Raw genomic sequence first — 20,281 nt, 5'->3', positions numbered from 1 at the left:
GAAGGATATTAGCACTGATGAGGTGGAATCTGTATGGGTAGAATTGAGAAATACTAAGGGGAAAAAACGTTAGTGGGAGTGGTTTATAGACCTCCAAACAGTAAGGCGGAGGTTGGGGATGGCATTATAAGGGAAATTAAAGAAGCGTGCAATAAGGGCACAGCAGTCATCATGGGTGACTTTAATCTACATATAGATTGGGCCAACCAAATTAGTAACAATACTGTGGAGGAGGAATTCCTGGAGTGTTTACGGGATGGTTTCCTGGACCAATATGTCGAGGAACCAACCAGAGATCAGGCCATCTTAGACTGGGTATTATGTAACGAGGAAGGATTAATTGGCAATCTTGTTGTACGAGGCCCCTTGGTTCGGAGCGATCATAATATGATCGAATTCTTCATTAAGATGGAGAATGAAGTAGTTGACTCGGAGACTAGGGTCCTCAATTTAAATAAAGGAAACTACGATGGTCTGAGGAGCGAGTTGGGTAGGATTGATTGGGGAATGGCACTCAAAGGGTTGACGGTGGATAGGCAATGGCAAACATTCAAAGACCAAATGGATGAACTACAGAATTTGTTCATCCCAGTTTGGCATAAAAATAAAACAAAAAAGGTGACCCAACCGTGGCTAACAAGGGAAATTAGGGATAGCATAATGTCCAAGGAGAGGGCATATAAATTGGCCAGAAAAGGCAATAATCCTGAGGATTGGGAGCAGTTTAGGATTCAACAAAGGAGGACAAAGGGATTAATTAAGAAAGGGAAAATAGAATATGAGAGTAAGCTTTCAGGGAACATAAAAACTGACTGTAAAAGCTTTTATAGATATGTGAAGAGAAAAAGATTGGTGAAGTCAAGCGTAGGTCCCTTGCAGTCAGAATCAGGGGAATTTATAATGGGGAACAAAGAAATGGCAGACCAACTAAATTCTTATTTTGGTTCTGTCTTCATAAAGGAGGACACAAATACCCTGCCAGAGATGCCGGGGAACATAGGGTCTGACGAAAGGGTGGAACTGAAAGAAATCAGTATTTGTAGGGAAATGGTGTTAGGAAAATTGATGGGACAGAAGGCCGATAAATCCCCAGGGCCTGATAATCTACATCCCAGGGTACTTAAGGAAGTGGCCCTAGAAATAGTAGATGCATTGCTGGTCATCTTCCAGAACTCGATAGACTCTGGAACGGTACCCATGGATTGTCGGGTAGCTAATGTTACCCCACTATTCAAAAAAGGTGGTAGAGAAAAGGCGGGGAATTATAGACCGGTAAGCTTGACATCGGTAGTGGGGAAAATGCTGGAGTCCATTATAAAAGATGTAATAGCAGAGCACTTGGAAAGCAGTGACTGGATCGGACAAAGTCAACGTGGATTTACAAAAGGTAAATCATGCTTGACTAATCTACTGGAATTTTTTGAGGATGTAACTGGTAAAATAGATAAGGGAGAACCAGTGGATGTGGTGTATTTGGACCTTCAGAAGGCTTTCGATAAGGTCCCGCATAAGAGATTAGCGTGCAAAATTAAGGCATATGGGATTGGGGGCAAGGTATTGACTTGGATAGAGAACTGGTTGGCGGACAGAAAGCAAAGAGTTGGAATAAACGGGTCATTTTCCAAGTGGCAGGCAGTGACTAGTGGGGTACCGCAAGGATCGGTCCTAGGACCCCAGCTGTTTACAATATATATTCATGATCTGGACGAGGGAATTGGATATAATATCTCCAAATTTGCAGACGACACAAAGCTGGGTGGGAGGGTATGCTGTGAGGAGGATGTCGTGAAACTCCAGTACGATTTGGACAGGTTGGGTGATTGGGCAGAAACATGGCAAATGCACTATAATGTGAATAAATGTGAGGTTATCCACTTTAGTGGCAGAAACAGGAAGGCAGATTATTATTTGAATGGCAATAGATTGGGAGAAGGGGAAGTGCAAAGAGACCTGGGTGTTCTTGTGCACCAGTCGCTGAAGGTAAGCATGCAGGTGCAGCAGGCGGTTAAGAAGACAAATGGTATGTTGGCCTTCGTAGCAAGAGGGTTCGAGTACAAAAACAAGGATGTCTTGCTGCAGCTGTACAGGGCCTTGGTGAGACCGCACCTTGAGTATTGTGTGCAGTTTTGGTCGCCTTACATGAGGAAGGATGTTCTTGCCATGGAAGGAGTGCAGCGAAGATTCACCAGGCTGATACCTGGGATGGCAGGAATGACGTATGAGGAAAGATTGTGTCGATTGGGCTTATACTCACTGGAGTTTAGAAGATTGAGAGGGGATCTCATCGAAACCTATAAAATTCTGTCAGGCCTGGACAGACTAGATGCAGGAAGGATGTTTCTGATGGCCGGGGAGTCCAGAACCAGGGGTCATAGTCTAAGGATAAGGGGTAAGCCATTTAGGACTGAAATGAGGAGGAATTTCTTCACCCAGAGAGTGGTGAACCTATGGAATTCTCTGCCACAAAGGGCGGTGGAGGCCAGTTCATTAAATCTATTCAAGAAAGAGTTGGATATATTTCTTGAGGCTGAAGGGATCAAGGGATATGGGGAGAAGGCAGGGACAGGGTACTGAATTTGGCTGATCAGCCATGATCTCATTGAATGGCGGAGCAGGCTCGAAGGGCCGAATGGCCTACTCCTGCTCCTATCTTCTATGTTTCTATATGTTTCTATATGTATATGTGGGTGTCTGGTTTCGTTCTCTCAGAAATGGCTTCCAGAACTTACTGTGGGCTGAATCCACAAAGCTGTCTGAGGACTGCAGGAACCATTTTAAAGTGTCCCAATAAGTTGGTCACGGGGTCTGGTGGCCATTTTGAATGCCCCTTTTTCCTAGGCTTCTTTTAAAGCAGTCTTTAAAATCATGGCCTCTTCTGCCATTCGACCCTCTATAATATAAAGTTCAATTTTGCGAATCCTACACACCTTGCAACCGTGTCTCTGTAATGGCTATCAGATCATACCCATTTATTTCTATTTGTGCCATCAACTCATCTATCTTGTTACAAATGCTGCGCGCATTCAGATAAAGAACCTTTAATTTTACCTTATCATTTTTCCTTACTCTGACTCTATTTTCTGGTGCACTCATGCTTGTACACTCTGCCCCTTCCTGATACATTATGTTTATCGTTACCCCTGTCGTTGCCCTGCACTATTGCCTTCTCCTTTCTCTTTGCCTTCCTAAATACCCCTTTACCTGAACCCCGATCATCTATTTCCAGCTTAGATTTTCTGCCTTCTGATTCTATGCTGAGGTTCCCATCCCCCTGACAAGCTAGTTTAAACCCTCCCCAACAGCACTAGCAGCCCCCCCCACCCCACCCCAGCGAGGATATTGGTCCCGTTCCCGTTGAGGTGCAACCCGTCTAGCTTATAGAGGTCCCACCTCCCCCAGAAATGGTTCCAATTCCTCAGGAATCTAAAGCCCTCCCTACTATGCCATCTCTCCAGCCATGTAATCATCTGCTCTATCTTCCTATTTCTGTACTCACTAGCATGTGGCACTGGTAGTAATCCGGAGATTACTATCTTTGAGGTCCTGCTTTTTAACCTCAGTCTTAGCTCTCTAAACTCTGCCTGCAGGACCTCCTCCCTCTCTCTACTTATGTCGTTGGTACCGATATGGACCACAACCTCTGGCTGTTCACCCTCCCCCTCAGAATGCCCTGCAGCCATTCAGTGACATCCTTGACCCTGGAACCAGGGAGGCAACATACCATCCTGGAGTCACATCTATGGCCTCCTCCTCTTTTTGTTCTAAGCCTTTTCTCCATTTAAAATTATAAAAGGTAGTAAGAAGGAATTTATTCCCATCATTTAGGTTTTCCTTCAGGTTCCAGACAAAACACCAGGAAAAAAATGGCCAAGATAGATGCAGGGTGGTGTCAAAATCCAACTGGTTCACTAATGCCCTTCAGGGAAGAAAATTTGACATCCCTACCTGGTCTGGTCCGACATGACTGCAGTCCCACACTACGTGGTTGACTCATACTGCTCTCTGAAGTATTATAGCAAGCCATTTAGCAAATTGCTACAATGAAAATGATCCAATGCCTCTGGGGCAACTAGGAATGGATAATAAATACAGCCTTACTATGTCTGGTTCTCTCTGCTCCCTGGTCACATTGTGATAATGTGACATTATCAACAGGGGTCAGCAACAGCTTGCATTACCCTTAAATGTAGAACAATGTCCCAAGGTATTTCACAGAGGAGAAAAGGAGTGGGTGTTGAGATACTGCGGCAAACGTGGGAGTCGAGACCAGAGCTAGTAAAACACAACTGCTTTATTCAACCTCATGGCAAAGAGGAACTGGAAAAGCCCGCGCATCCACTTAAATACTCCCCAGACAGGAAGTGCTCCCGGCAGCCTGTCCCTGCGGGAAACAAGTTGCTGGAGGAAAGGGCCCCTGGCTGGGGGCGTCTGCTTAAACTGTCCATGCCGCCGTGAGTGGATTATATCCAGTGGTGGCGTGTCGTCACAGAGCTCCCCCCAGAATCCGCTTAGGAGGAGTGGACGAGTCGTGACGGTGGTCTGATGGTTCTGCCGCAGCGGCTCTGAGTTGTCGCTGGTCTAGTTGGTGGGGCCGGGTGGTTCGCCGCTGGCTTGCTGGCGGGACGGCCTCTAGTTGGAGGCCGGGCCACGGGGACCTGTTCCCCTGGTTCTGTGTGTGCTGGTTTGAGCCAGTCGATGGAGACTGTGTCGACCCTGTCACCGAGTCGCAGCTTGAAGACCTTGTCCCCGGTTTGTAGTACCTCGTACGGTCCGTCGTACGGGGGTCGCAGGGGCCTGCAGTGCGTGTTGTGTCGCACGAAGACGAAGCGCGCCTGCTGTAAATTTGGCGGGACGTGAGGTGCGAGTTCGCCGTGTCGGTTGACCGGAAGTGGGGCAAACTGCTGAGCGGAAGAGAAAGAGTTGAGCCGCTGCTGTTCAGCCGACCAAGGCGTGGTAGCCTCTGGAAGGAATTCGCCTGGGACGCGCAGCGGTTGTCCGTAGACTAACTCCGCTGCCGAGGACTGGAGGTCTTCCTTAACCGCGGTGCGTAGGCCTAGTAGCACCCACGGTAGGCGGTCAGTCCAGGTACTGTCCTGCAGGCCGGCGCGGAGTGAGGCCTTGATGCGCTATCAATTACTCATAAAAGACTGAGAGTTAAGAGAGTAACTAAAGGCTTTTATTAGCAAAGAACAGAGCATGCCTCTCGTGGTTGACTGGGTTCCAAGAAGGCAGGGGGCTGCAGGTCAATCACCTTTATACCTGGGCCTGTGGGTGGAGCCAGCCGAGACATGTTGAGGCATGCATAGGTACAACAGTGTGTAACAATAACAACAACAATAACAGTGGTTTACCACATTCACCCCTTGTTTAAAATTGAGTCCGGCAGGGTGAAGTGTACTAAAGGTTCGTGTAAGTAAGTCTATCAGGTGGCCTTGTATGCCGTCCTGATCGTCGTGGTGGCGGCGGCGATGGTGCAACATCCAACGTTGAATCTGGCGTCTCATTGAGTGGTTGGGTGGTCAATGACGGGTCCTGGGGCTGCGGCATGCCGTCTAGCGGGGTTGGGTTGTGGGTAGTGTTGGATGGCAATGGTAGTGTTTCAGGGGCACCCAAAGGTGCTAGATCTCGTGTGGGGGCTGTGTCCTCCCGCCCGTCCGGGTACGCTACGTAAGCGTACTGGGGGTAGGCGTGGGTAGTGGTGGGTGGCGAGGGAGGTGTTTCGGGAGCACCCGAAGGTGCGAGGTCTCGTATGGAGACTGTGTCCTCCCACCTGTCCGGGTACACCACGTAAGCATACTGAGGGTTGGCATGGAGGAGGCTCACCCTCTCGACCAGGGGGTCCGTCTTATGGGACCTCACGTGCTTCCGCAGTAGGACGGGTCCTGGAGAAGTCAGCCATGTCGGTAACGAGATCCCCGATGTGGACTTCCTGGGGAAGGAGAACATTCTCTCGTGAGGGGTAGCATTGGTGGCTGTACAGAGCAGTGACCGAATGGAATGGCGCGCCGTAGGGAGGACTTCCTGCCAGCGAGAGGTCGGAAGGCCCTTAGATTTCAAGTTTAAAAGGACTGCCTTCCAGACCGTCGCATTCTCCCTTTCCACCTGGCCATTCCCCCGGGGGTTGTAGCTGGTGGTCCTGCTTGTAGCGATACCTCTCGAGAGCAGGTACTGCCGGAGTTCGTCGCTCATAAAGGATGAGCCCCTGTCGCTATGAATATAGCTAGGGAAACCGAACAAGGCGAAGAGGTCATTCAGACATTTAATGACCGTGGTACTGGTCATGTCTGAGCAAGGGATGGGAAACGGGAGTACTCATCAATTATGTTGAGGAAGTACACATTGCGGTCGGAGGAGGGGAGGGGCCCTTTAAGATCGACGCTCAGCCGTTCAAAGGGGCGCGTGGCTTTGATCAGGCTTGCTCTGTCTGGCCTATAAAAATGCGGTTTGCACTCGGCACACATTTGGCAGTTCCTGGTCATGGTCCTGACCGCCTCGATGGAGTAGGGCAGGTTACGGGATTTGATGAAGTGAAAAAACCTGGTGACCCCCGGGTGGCAGAGGTCATTGTGGAGGGTCTTCAGTCTATCGACCTGCGTGTTGGCGCATGTACCACGTGATAGGGCATCTGGGGGCTCATTGAGTTTCCCGGGCCGGTACAAGATATCGTAATTGTAGGTGGAGAGTTCGATTCTCCACCTCAAGATCTTGTCGTTCTTGATTTTGCCCCTCTGCTTATTATTAAACATAGAAGCTACTGAACGCTGGTCAGTGAGCAGGGTAAATCGTTTTCCAGCCAGGTAATGCCTCCAATGTCGCACAGCTTCCACAATGGCCTGGGCCTCCTTTTCGACAGAGGAGTGTCGAATCTCGGGGCCCTGGAGGGTCCTTGAGAAAAAGGCCACGGGTCTCCCCGCCTGGTTAAGGGTTGCAGCTAGGGCAAAGTCGGATGCGTCGCTCTCCACTTGGAAAGGGATGGACTCATCCACTGCGTGCATTGTAGCCTTCGCAATATCTCCTTTTATGAGAGTGAAGGCTGCACAGGCCTCTGCTGTCAGGGGGAAGGAGGTGGACTTGATGAGGGGTCTGGCTTTGTCCGCATAGTTGGGCACCCACTGAGCATAGTACGAGAAAAACCCTAGGCATCTCTTCAATGCTTTTTGGCAGTGGGGGAGGGGGAGCTCCATAAGGGGGCGCATCCTGTCGGGGTCGGGGCCGATGACTCCGTTCTCCACTACACAGCCAAGAATGGCAAGGCGCTTGGTACGAAACATACATTTGTCCTTGTTGTATGTTAGGTTCAGCCGCTGGGCCGTACGGAGGAATTTCTCTAGATTAACATCATGGTCCTGCTGGTCGCGGCCGCAGATGGTGATGTTGTCTAGATAGGGGAACGTGGCCTGGAGCGCGTTCTGGTCGACCATCCGGTCCATCTCCCGTTGGAAGACTGAAACCCCGTTGGTGACGCCGAAGGGAACTCTGAGGAAGTGGTAGAGACGACCGTCAGCTTCAAAAGCTGTGTACTGGCGGTCCTCAGCCCTGATGGGGAGCTGGTGGTATGCCGACTTCAGATCAATCGTCGAGAACACCCGGCATTGTGCTATCTGATTGACCATGTCAGATATGCGGGGGAGTGGGTATGCATCTAGCTGGGTGTAGCGATTGATCGTCTGGCTGTAGTCAATAACTAGGTGCTGTTTTTCGCCAGTCTTCACTACCACCACTTGTGCTCGCCATGGGCTGGTGCTACTTTCAATAATCCCTTCCTTCAGGAGTCTTGCTACCTCGGATTTAATGAAGCTCCTATCCCCGGCACTGTAACGCCTGCTTTTGGTAGCGATGGGCTTACAGTCGCGGGTGAGGTTAGCGAACAAGGAGGGGGGGGGGACTTTAAGGGTGGAGAGGCTGCAAATGGTGCGCGGCGGGCGGTGAGTGGGGGGAGGGGTCCGTCGTACGCTAATGTGACACTCTTAAGGTTGCACTGAAAATCCAACCCCAGTAGAACGGCAGCGCAAAGATGTGGCAGGACCAGGAGTTTAAAATTTTTGTATTCTGTGCCCCTTACTGAAAGGGTCGCTACACAGTAGCCACCGACGTCCGCTGACTGGGCTTTGGAAGCCAAAGAGATCTGATGTCGTGTCGGCAGTACCGGGAGAGAGTAACTGCGCACTGTGTCGGGGTGGATAAAGCTTTCTGTGCTCCCGCTGTCAAAAAGGCAGGTAGTGGCGCGGCCGTTTACCTTAATGTCCATCATGGACCTGGACAGTTGATGAGGGAGAGATTGGTCCAGCGTCACGGAGGCCAGCGTATGGTCGAGCGAGTCGATGTGGTCGTCAGATGAGGCGGTGGTTGAGTCCGGGTCCCCCGTGGTTGAAGTTGGAGACGTCCGAGATGGCGGACAAAATGGCGGCGCCCATGGTCCCGATCCCCACGCGGCTGGGGGAGCCCAAGGTGGCGGACAAGATGGCTGCCCCCACGGTTCGCACGCGGCGCTGCTGGCGTTAGCGGTTTTACCTTTGCAGGCGCTGACATAGTGTCCTTTCTTCCCGCAGCCGGAGCAGGTAGCATTTCTCGCCGGGCAGCGTGCTCTGGGGTGTTTTGCCTGGCCACAAAAATAACATTTCTGTGCGTTGGACGTCGCAGCAGCAGTTGAAGGTGGCGGTCCCATGACCCAAGGTTGTGGCGTCCACGTTGCGGAGCGGTTAGGGGAGAAGGCGTCCATATTCCTGTGGGCCGCGTCGAGCGAGAGCGCGAGGGACACTGCCTTTCTCAGGTCCATTTCTCCCTTTTCCAACAGTCTCTGCCGGGAGTAGTCGGACCTTAGACCCTGTGGTAAACCACTGTTTGTATTCCTGTTTGTCCTGTTTGTATTCCACTGTGTACATGCCTGGACATGCCTCGGCTGACTCCTCCCACAGGTCCTAGTATAAAGGTGACTGCTCCCCAGCCCTTGGTATCCTGGACCGGTCGACCACTCGAGGCAGACCTCCATTCTGTTGTTAATAAAAGCCTTTAGTTACTCTTCTAACTCTCAGTCTTTTATGAGTAATTGATAGCGCATCAGACCCGCAACGAAAGCATCTCGGATCAGTCCCTCCGTGTGTGCTGCGGCTGATGCTTCTTTGCAATCGCAGTCTCGGCCGAGTATCCGTAGTGCCCGTAGGAAGGCCTCCACCGATTCCCCGGGCTGCTGTCTGCGGGATCTTAAGAGGTGCCGGGCATAGACCGTATTTACCGGGCGTGCGTATTGCCCTTTTAGCAGACTGATAGCCGCCGCATAGGTCGTCGCGTCCTGGATTATTGTATAAACTTGGTGGCTCACCTTTGAGGCCAGGATTTCCAACTTGTTTTCGTCCAGGGTCACAGTTGAGGCTTGCAGGTAGGCCTCGAAGCAACGCAGCCAATGCGCAAATTTGGTAGCCGAACCCGCTTCTTGGGGGTCTAGGTCCAGGCATGTTGGTCTGAGGGCTCGCAGCAGCTCCTGTTGCTCAGCGTTTGGTGCAGCAGCCTGCTGTTCAGCGTTTGGTGCAGCAGCCTGCTGTTCCGCGTTTGGTGCAGCAGCCTGCTGTTCAGCAAATGTCGACATTTTGTTTTTGCTAATAAAATTGATGCGCTATCAATTACTCATAAAAGACTGAGAGTTAAGAGAGTAACTAAAGGCTTTTATTAGCAAAGAACAGAGCATGCCTCTCGTGGTTGACTGGGTTCCAAGAAGGCAGGGGGCTGCAGGTCAATCACCTTTATACCTGGGCCTGTGGGTGGAGCCAGCCGAGACATGTTGAGGCATGCATAGGTACAACAGTGTGTAACAACAACAACAATAACAGTGGTTTACCACAGGCCTTGAGTGACCTGTGGAAGCGTTCACACAGCCCATTGGCCTGTGGGTGGTACGCCGTGGTTCGGTGGAGCGTCACCCCGAGGTTGCGTGCTGTGGCCGTCCAGAGTTCGGAGGTGAACTGGGCGCCTCTGTCGGAGGTCATGTCGGCTGGTACGCCGAACCTTGCAACCCAGATGTTAACGAACGCCCTGGCGATGTCGGCTGTAGTGGTGGAGGGCAGCGGCACTGCCTCAGGCCAGCGTGTGTAGCGGTCGACCATCGCGAGGAGATAAGTTTGGCCTTGCGATGGCGGCAGAGGACCGACGATGTCGACGTGTACGTGGTCGAAGCGGCGGCTGGGTACCTCGAAGTCTCCCAGGGGTGCTTTTGTGTGTAACTGTACCTTAGCCCGTTGGCAGGCGAGGCAGGAGGTGGCCCAAGTCCGAACATCTTTGCTGAGGCCGCGCCAGACGAAACGCTGGGAGAGGAGTTTGATGGATGCGTGGGCACCCGGATGGGAGAGCGCGTGTAGTGCGTCGAAGATGCGGTGGCGCCAGGTTGCAGGGACGACCGGCCTGGGTTGGCCGAGTGAGACGTCGCAAGTGACTGCCGTGGCTTCGGGCCCGTGCGCGACCTTGGCTAGGCGTAGCCCTGGCAGGCTGGTAGCCGCCGAGAGGAGGTCTGGGTCTGTGAGCTGGGCCGCTGCTAGTTGCGCGTAGTCGACCGCGAGGTGATTTGCGCAGATGGCGGGACGGGAAAGGCAGTCGGCGACAACGTTGTCTCTACCGGAGATGTGCTGGATGTCCGTAGTAAACTCGGACACGGCCGCGAGCTGGCGTTGCTGCCTAACGGACCAGGGTTCGGTGTGCTTGGCCATCGCGTATGTGAGCGGCTTGTGGTCCACGTACGCGGTGAAGGGGCAGCCTTCCAGGAGGAACCTGAAATGGCGGACCGACAGGTGGAGCGCGAGAAGCTCGCGGTCGAAAGTGGAGTATTTGACCTCGGGGGGGGGCGCAGTTGGCGGCTGTAGAAGGCAAGTGGCTGCCACGCGACATTGACCCACTGCTCGAACACGGCTCCGACCGCGTGGTCGGAGGCGTCGATGGTGAGCGCAACCTGGGCATCGGCCCTCGGGTGCGCGAGCAGGGTGGCGTCGGCGAGCGCGTTTTTGGTGGCGTCGAAGGCGGCTGACGTGTCAGTGGTCCAGGCTACATCCATCTTGCCGGATTTACCTCGGAGGGAGTCGTATAGGGGCTTCATGAGGGCTGCAGCTCTGGGGATGAACCTGTTGTAGAAGTTTACCATCCCGAGGAACTCCTGGAGGCCCTTGATGGTTTTGGGGCAGGGGAATTGCTGGACAGCCTGCACCTTGTTGGGCAGGGGGACGGCCCCAGCAGGGGTGATGTGGTGACCGAGAAAATCGATTTCGGTTAGGCCGAATTGGCACTTCGCCGGGCTGAGGATGAGCCCGTGTTGGGCTAGGCGCCCGAACAGGATGCGAAGGTGTTCGAGCTGTTCCTGTTTGGAGGAGCTGGCCACGAGAATGTCGTCTAGATAGACGAATAGGAAGTTCAGGTCCCGGAGGACTGAGTCCATAAGGCGCTGGAAAGCCTGGGCTGCATTCTTGAGGCCGAAGGGCATCCTCAGGAACTCGAACAGGCCGAATGGGGTGATGACGGCCGTTTTGGGGATGTCCGCGGGGTGTACGGGGACTTGGTGGTAACCGCGCACCAGGTCGACCTTGGAAAAGACGGTTCGTCCGGCCAGTCGGGCCGAGAAGTCCTGGATGTGTGGCACCGGGTATCGGTCGGGGGTGGTGGCGTCGTTGAGGTGGCGGTAGTTCCCGCAAGGGCGCCAGCCTCCGCCGGGCTTGGGGGCGATGTGGAGGGGCAAGATCCAAGGGCTGCTGGAGCGGCGGATGATGCCGAGTTGTTCCATGGTGGTGAACTCGACCCGCGCGATTTCCAGCTTGGCCGGGTTGAGTCTGCGGGCGTGGGCAGAAACTGGGGGCCCGGTGGTGGGGATATAGTGCTCCACACCGTGTTTGGCGGCTTTGGCCGAAAAGGTCGGGTTAGTGAGGGCGGGAAACTCAGCTAGGAGTGCCGAGTAGTCGTCCGTGGCTCTGGCGAGGCAGTAGGTCGTCAGGCCGGCCGAACGGGCCGGGGTGAATGTGCCGGGGATGGGGTCCATAGTGTTGATGTCGACGAGGCGGTGCCTCGGAATGTCGACAAGGAGGCCGTGGGCGCATAGGAAGTCGGCGCCGATGAGTGGGCAGAGTACCTTGGCTGTGAGGAACTCCCAGCGGTAGCTGCGGCCTGCGAGGTCGAACGTGACCACGCGGGTGCCATATGTGCGGATGTCAGAGTCATTGGCTGCGGCCAGCGTGATACCCCGTGCGCCGCATTGGATTTCGAGGGCGGAGGTGGGGGTGATGCTGTGCTGGGCCCCTGTGTCACACAGAAATCGGCGGTTGGTTCTGTCGTCGGTGACGTACAGCAGAGGCACCTTTTGCCCTGCGGCCATCGCGGGGGCTGGTGCGGGGGGGGGGGGGTTTGAAAGTGCATGGTGGCGTGCAGCGTTGGGCCCTAGTGCCAAAACGGGTGTAGTAGTAGCAGTGACCCGGAGTGGTAGGGCGGTCGGGCCTAGTGGGCCGGGAAGACCGCGTGGTCGTTGCTGTGAGGTCGGGCACGACGTCGCAAGCGGACTGCGCAGAGAGCAGCCGGTCGGCCTTTTCGGCTATGTCATTCAGGTCCATGGAGCCAGACTCCACAATGAGCGGGCGGATGCTGGCGGGGAGCTGCCGAATGAAAAGCGTGCGAAAGAGGGCGCCGGTGTTTTTGTCGCCTGAGAGGGACAGCATGTGGGAAAGCAGATCCGAGGGTGAAGCGTCACCAAGGTCAAGGAGTTGGCAGTTGCGCTGGTAAGAGGACGTTTGAAATTTTTTAAGGAGCGCAGCCTTCAGATGTTCGTACTTGCCTTCCACTGGTGGATCCTGCAGCACTGCCCAAACCTTGGGGACTGTGGCGTAGGTGAGAGAGGAGACGAGGTAGTCGTACTTTGTGGCGTCGACTGTAATGTGTTTCAGCCGGAATATGGACTCGGCTTGAACAAACCAGGCTTCGGCCAGGTTCTCCCAAAAGTCCGGTAGCTTAACCGTGACTGCGTTTGTATCCGCCATGCTAGCTTAGGATTCGTCCTGAGCGTCGGGGTCACCAGTGTTGAGATACCGCGGCAAACGTGGGAGTCGAGACCAGGGCTAGTAAAACACAACTGCTTTATTCAACCTCATGGCAAAGAGGAACTGGAAAAGCCCGCGCAGCCACTTAAATACTCCCCAGACAGGAAGTGCTCCCGGCAGCCTGTCCCTGCGGGAAACAAGTTGCTGGAGGAAAGGGCCCCCGGCTGGGGGCGTCTGCTTAAACTGTCCGTGCCGCCGTGAGCGGATTATGTCCAGTGGTGGCGTGTCGCCACATGGGCATCTTTGTAGGGGGAGAAGGCGGTGACTGAAAACTTGGTCAAGGAGATGTGCTTCGAGAAGAAGGATTTGGGAAGGGAGTTCCAATTTGTACGGCCAAGGTTCCTGAAGGCTCAAGCTGTGAAGGTGAGGTGAGGTGGAAAGACTGGGAAATGTACAGGAGGCTAGAGTCAGAGAATTGGAGGAGGCGGGAGGGGATTTGGGGTTCAGAAGGCTGCTGAGTTCGGGTGGGGTAAGCCTGTCGGGGGACTTGTAGATTTTAAATTCAATTGGGCATGTTGGTTTTTGGCTGGTGATTTTTTTCTTCCTGCTGGTAAAACCACTTCGACCTATAAATGGTGCAACTATGCAACCTGGACAAATAGTTATTTTTATATGTAATTTGATCTATTTTGATGTTTGCCATTAAACAAAACTCCATGATCTGTTGCAATCTTGCTGATCATAAATGACTCTCCTACCATCTGGCCTTTTGTTTTCAAACAGCTCTGAAAGGAATTTATCGGAATTACTGCAGGTTAATTGTTTCTCTGAACTACTCTCTTATCTCTCGTTATCAGGTTTTGTCAATATATCCTCATTGCCTGTACCTTGCTGCGCGCACATTGCACAGCAGCCGCCTTATCTTTGGTTGGACTCCGTGTTTTTTTTAAATTGCTCAGTTTCATGCACACTGGGTTCTCAACGACAGGCGCTTGATTTCCTTCAATCAACACCCTGTTGTAGTTGCATCCAGTCTCTTTGTGCAGTGTTTCCATCTCTGTACTTATACAAGTGCCAGCATTGGAACCTTGTGTAATTTTCTCAAGGGTATGTAATTCCACTAAGCATGCGCGCTCCCGACCATACCTTCCCGTGGGTGTGCATGCGCACAGTCAGCGTCTTCCAGATGAGGTCATTGAAATGAAGGAGACTGCTGTGTTTGCCGTATGAGTTAAAACTATGATGTGTACATTTTCAACTTGAAACACGTGTGGTATGCTCCTATGAATGTTAAAAACATATTATGAATGATAAATGTCTAAATAGTTTAGGGCGCCAAAATAGCATCCCAAGATAATTATGAATGAGAAAGGTGATTCAGTCCATCTTAGTTCATCATACATGCCAACTGGCCACTTTTCCTGCGCACATCATCATCTTCAGTCGTTGTTCATATTGGAGGCTGGAAACCGTGCCATAAACTACTGCGACTCACTTCTTTTACACAGTGTTTCAGTGCATGAGCAGATGAGGTGAGCCATGGTAATTTCTGGGTGATTAGAAGGAGCCCCTGTCGCCATTGCGAAGCGGATGGTTGCTGTGTATGCAGCAGGGAGAAGTACAATCACCAGCCCTTGGCCAAAGTCTGATGTCTTAACCAATGCAAGCTGCACTTTGACATATTCTGATGGGAAGTGGGCCAGATGCCATCTTGGTGAAGGGGTGTATGTGCCTAATGACCACCTTCAACATACAGAGTAGGCAGATTACAAGGAACCTACTGTGTTACTCCTACCGTGACCACTATGTTTTATGGGACTAACAGGACCTGTCCAATTAATAGCCCCAGTTTCTACTTCACACCGCATCTACCTACAACCATTAACCAACACGTTTTACTCAATATCAAAACCTATGCTCAAATAAATTTAACAATAAACAAAACACTTAAGTATGAACTTCACCACTATGTGGCACGATATTCCCACGTTGTATGAGGCCTTAATTGAGCTCGTGATGTGGCTGAACTCCTCTCTAGAACATTTTTATGTGCTGGAGCAAGACAACTCTAGAATAGATGTTGAAATTGAAAGCATAGGGGATGATTTGCACTGGTGGGATATTGGGCTTAATATATCAGCACACCCTTGGGTTCATATTATTTCACACGCTCTGGTTGTTCTCCAACTTGTAATGATAGTGTATTTGATATAAGAAACCCGTGTAGTAAGAAATATGCTAAAAGTCTTAAGCACTGCACTGGGCCGCTGGAAGTGGCTCAACTCTGAAAGGAAATTAAGTGAAGGAAGGGCTTTTTACTTTGATGCATACGCCAAATATGTATCTATAATCATGACTAACTGTACTAACGAATTAATGACGGATGAAAATCCGAAGCAACATAGAGGAGGCCCCAGGTGGGGTAAGATCAGGAAGAAATGAGAAACAGAGGTGACCCCAGGTGGGGCAGAACGAGAACCGGAATGGTGAATTGAACCTATGTGAGGGGTCGGAGGTTGTTCCTCCCCCTCAAAGGAGTGGACTGTAAGAAAGGGAAAAATCTTCATTTCTGAGTCTCCCTACTAACTAACCTGAACTAAATCAATTGATTCTATTGTTAATTGTAGTTTAATGATTTCATTATGATATTGCTGCACTTATAATCATACTTGTAAACCCTGTTGTAATATGCGCTGGGTAGACTCGGTTAGATTTTAAAATGAAGAGACCAAAGCGCTGGGCTTTGCTTGGCCAAATGAAAGATGCATTCCTGGCAGAACAAGACAGCAGACAGCTAGACTGGGAAGCAAGGTCATATGTGACTGCCACAGTGCTGGAATGTTATAACATCCGCGGTGACGTAAAAACAGAGGCAAACAGCAAGGACACCATGGCCGTGATTTTACTTACCTCAGCGGGTCTGTGGCGGGCGATGTCGGTGGCGGGTCCCAACCCGCTGCTGTCTCCATCCTGGCCTCTGAAATAACTTTCCCCTGATTGGGCCTGTTAAGCCCGCCCAGCACGTTTCCTGGCCAATTAGAGGAAGCGGGTCTGGGGACATCATTTGATGACACATCATCTGATGACACATCAGCAGGTTTCCTTAAAGGGACCATACCCAAATTTATATTGACGTTTGTGCTGTCAGTGTTCTACAGCATTGAGGTGCTGCAAACACTGACAATAACTGCACAAAGGCGCAGGGCTGCACCCAAGCTCTCCCATCACTACCTCCATATGCTTATAGAGGGAGTCACAACATGCAGGGAGGTCCTCTTCACTTCCCATGGGCAGAAGAGACCTCCCCAGGAGATCAACACAGCCTGGTTGCACATTGCACAGGAGGGCACAAGCAGGGATGTGGTCAGAAGGACCTGGGTGCAGTGGCGCAAACATTTCAATAATCTCAGTCAATCACAGAACGTTAGTACAATGCCACACTCAACTTCATCCTGCTGTGCCTCTCTTCACATCCTCATCACTCTGCCTTCCCTACCCTACTCCTGCACATCCTTCTCACACCAACTGACCTTGCACTTCCACACATCCCTCTCTATCTACATTATCACTTCCCCATCTCACTAGCCACCCCTCACACTCACTCTCATCCTAGTGCGATCATACCAGCTAACAACACTTGGGTGTTTTATGCAATGTTCGTGTAAAGTTTCTGTTAATGTGGTGTCAAACATTGAAACCTTTATTTTCAACACTTTGCATTCTTGGACAGATTTGTGTGCACCTTTGGAAGTGGCTTAGTGAGTTGCAGTGAATGGTAAGACATAACGGTACCCCTTGCAATGGTAATGAGTGTGAAAGGAATGGCTTGGGCATTGTAGGGATGCTTTATGGTGTTGGTGTGGGGTGGTGCCAACCTGGCGCATCATGTGGCAGCCAGGGTGTACAGCATCAAGTGAAGTAAATCTGGCCACGGTGAGGCCATCCCTGGCCTCCCGGGCAGCAATATGATCGGGTGCTGATGCCCTCTGTCATAAGAAAATAAGAAATAGGAGCAGGAGGAGCCCCTTGAGCCTGTTCCATCATTCAATAAGATGATGGCTGATCTGATCTTGGCCTCAACTCCACTTTCCTGCCCGCTCCCCATAACACTTGACTCCCCTGCTTTTCAAAAATCTGTCTATCTCCGCCTTGAATATATTCAATGACTCGGCCTCCACAGCTCTCTGGGGTAGAGAATTCCAAAGATTCATGACCCTCTGAAAGAAGAAATTCCTCCTCATCTCCATTTTAAATGGGGAACCACTTATTCTGAAACTATGCCCCCTAGTTCTAGATTCCCCCACGAGAGGAAACATCCTCTCAGCATCTACCCTGTCAAGCCCCCGCAGAATCTTATATATTTCAATAAGATCACCTCTCATTCTTCCAATCTCCAATAAGTATAGGCCCAACCTGCTCAACCTTTCCTCATAAGACAACCTCTTCATCCCAGGAATCAACCTAGTGAACTGCCTCCAATGCAAGTATATCCCTCCTTAAATAAGCAGACCAAGACTGTATGCAGTACTCTAGGTGTGGTCTCACCAACACCCTGTACAGTTGTAGCAAGACTTCCCTACTTTTATACTCCACCCCCTTGCAATAAAGGCCAACATTCCATTTGCCTTCCTAACTACCTGCTGTAGCTGCATGCTAACTTTTTGTGTTTCATGTACGAGGACCCCCAGATCCCTCTGTACCGCAGCATTCTGTAGCCTCTCTCCATTTAAATAATATTTTGCTTTTTTATTCTTCCTACCAAAGTGGATAACCTCACATTTTCCCACATTATACTCCATCTGCCAAATGTTTGCCCACTCGCTTAACCTATCTATATCCCTTTGCAGACTCATTGGGCTGGATTTTCATTGGGCCGTGGAGGCGGGATTGGAGGCGTGTGGGGGTTAAATCCCGAAATCGGGGGGGGGGGGGGGGGGCAAGAACTCAACCCGCCTCCATGCCAGTTTCAATCCAGGTTAATTTCTTCCTCTCAGGATGATTTAGAGATCTCTCCGGAACAGAAAGCTGAATGCTGGAACTTTTGACAGTTCGCGTCCATTCTGCTTTCTGTGCCGGTGAGATGAGGGACTCCCGAGACCTGAAGGAAGGAAGGTTGTGAAGGTAAGTAAAGGTTAGTAAAACTTCTTTAAACACTTTACACAGACCAAACACACTTACCTCTGCACTCATGCACCCATCACTCACCTGAATAGCTTCAAACAGCTGTCAAACACTGATATTTCATCTGTCAAAATATCAATCTGTAACATCACCTGTTGCCGGGTGGCCCTTAATTGGCTTGCTGAGCCCGCTGGGTTGGCTGGAACTCAATGGAGGCGGGACCCGCCGCCTCAATGAAAATCCAGCCCTTTGTGTCCTCCTCACAACTTGCTTTCTCACCTATCTTTGTTTCGTCAGCAAATTTGGCAACAGTACACTCGGTCCCTTCATTCAATCATTAATATAGATTGTAAATAGTTGAGGCCCCAGCACTGATCCCTGTGGCACCCCACTAGTTACAGTTTGACAACCTGAAATGACCTATTTATCCCGACTCTCTGTTTTTTGTTAGTTAGCCAATCCTCTATCCATGCTTACATATTACCCCCAAAACTGTGAGCTCTTATCTTGTGCAGTAACCTTTTATGAGGCACCTTATCGAATGCCTTCTGGAAATCCAAATACACCACATACACTGGTTCCCCTTTATCCACCCTGCTCATTACATCCTCAAAGAACTCTAGTAAATTTGTCAAACACAATTTCCCTTTCATACAATCAAGCAGAGTCAACATGGTTTTATTATGATTTTCTAAATATACTGCTATTACTTCTTTAATAATGGATTCCTTTAGTCGTGTGTAGTATCAGTTGATTGTGGAGAAGGTTGGTGTTGTTGGTGCTGCTGGTGTGCCTGATGCTGCTGGTGTTGGGTGTTGTCTCGGTACCTTTCTACCTAGACACAATTTAGGAATCAGAACTCAGAGATTCAAACATGAAGTGCTTTATTGGAAGGAAAGGAAGTTCTGGGAAGTTCCGAACAAAGAGAGCTAAAACTTAACAGAGAACACCCAACCATTTATCTCCTGTGACAGCACCACCACAGGTGGGAGGAGAACACACAATAGAACACACAATACATAACATTTCCTCCCCTCTTAAATGGAAGGTCCACATTATTCCTCAACAGGTAAGTTACTTTCAATGCACTCAACGAACCTAGGGTTGAGGTAGACTGCCTCAAACCCTGACTTTACTCTGCCCCAGTCTTGTGGGTAAGTCACTAAGCCTACAGATCCAAGCGTCTTGGAGGCCGCCGCTCTCTGACAGGATACCGGCGGTCATCGCTGGCTTCCACAGCAGTAGGTATTGACACAGGCCTGGATGGAGAAGGTGCCTGTGTCAGTTAAAAGTCAGGAGTTTGCACAGGTGGAACAGTCTCTTTGACTTCCTCTGTTGGAGAAGAGCACTGTGGCAAAGGATGCTGGTTTGCGGTATCACAGAATCACAGAAACCCCACAGTGCAGATAGAGTCCATTTCAGCCCATCGAGCCTGCACCGACACATATCCCACCCGATCCCCGTAACCCCTACACCAACACATATCCCACCCTATCCCCGTAACCCCACGTATTTAATCCCCCTAACACTAAGGGTCAATTTATCATAGCCAATCAACCTAACCCGCACATCTTTGGACTGTGGGAGGAAACCGGAGCACCCGGAGGAAACCCACGCAAACACGGGGAGAATGTGCAAACTCCACACAGACAGTCATCCGAGGCCGGATTTGAACCCGGGTCCCTGGCGCTGTGAGGCAACAGTGCTAACCACTATGCCACCGTGCTGTCCGGACCATGTCAATGCCTACTGCAGTCATCCGGAAACAGTTCAGGCCAACCAGCCGTTGGAGCCTCTGTGGCTGTCTCTGCTCCTAGCAACAGTTGATCTGTGTATCTTTTCCAGACGACGTCCTCAGCAGTCTCAACCGTGTAAGACACAGGGCCCGTCTGCGCGATCACCGTAGCAGGAACCCATTTCGGTCCAGTGTTGTAGTTTCGAGCTAGGACGTGCTCTCCTGGATGAAACCGTTTCTCCTTGGCTCTTTTCTCTCTCTTTTCAACTTGAGCTTGTTGTTGACAATGGACAACCTGTTCTGCCCTTGGAGGTTTGAGTAAGTCAAAACTTGCCCGCAACTGCCTCTTCATCATGAGTGAAGCGGGGGAAGTTTTGGTTGTGGCATGCGGCTCGTTCCTGTAGGACAACAGGAAGCTGTTCAGACGTTG

This window comes from Somniosus microcephalus, chromosome 6 (genome assembly GCF_052327205.1).
Source record: "Somniosus microcephalus isolate GS21.2 chromosome 6, FLI_Smic_1.0, whole genome shotgun sequence".
Taxonomy (NCBI): Eukaryota; Metazoa; Chordata; class Chondrichthyes; order Squaliformes; family Somniosidae; genus Somniosus; species Somniosus microcephalus.
This window is presented reverse-complemented; position numbering follows the sequence as displayed.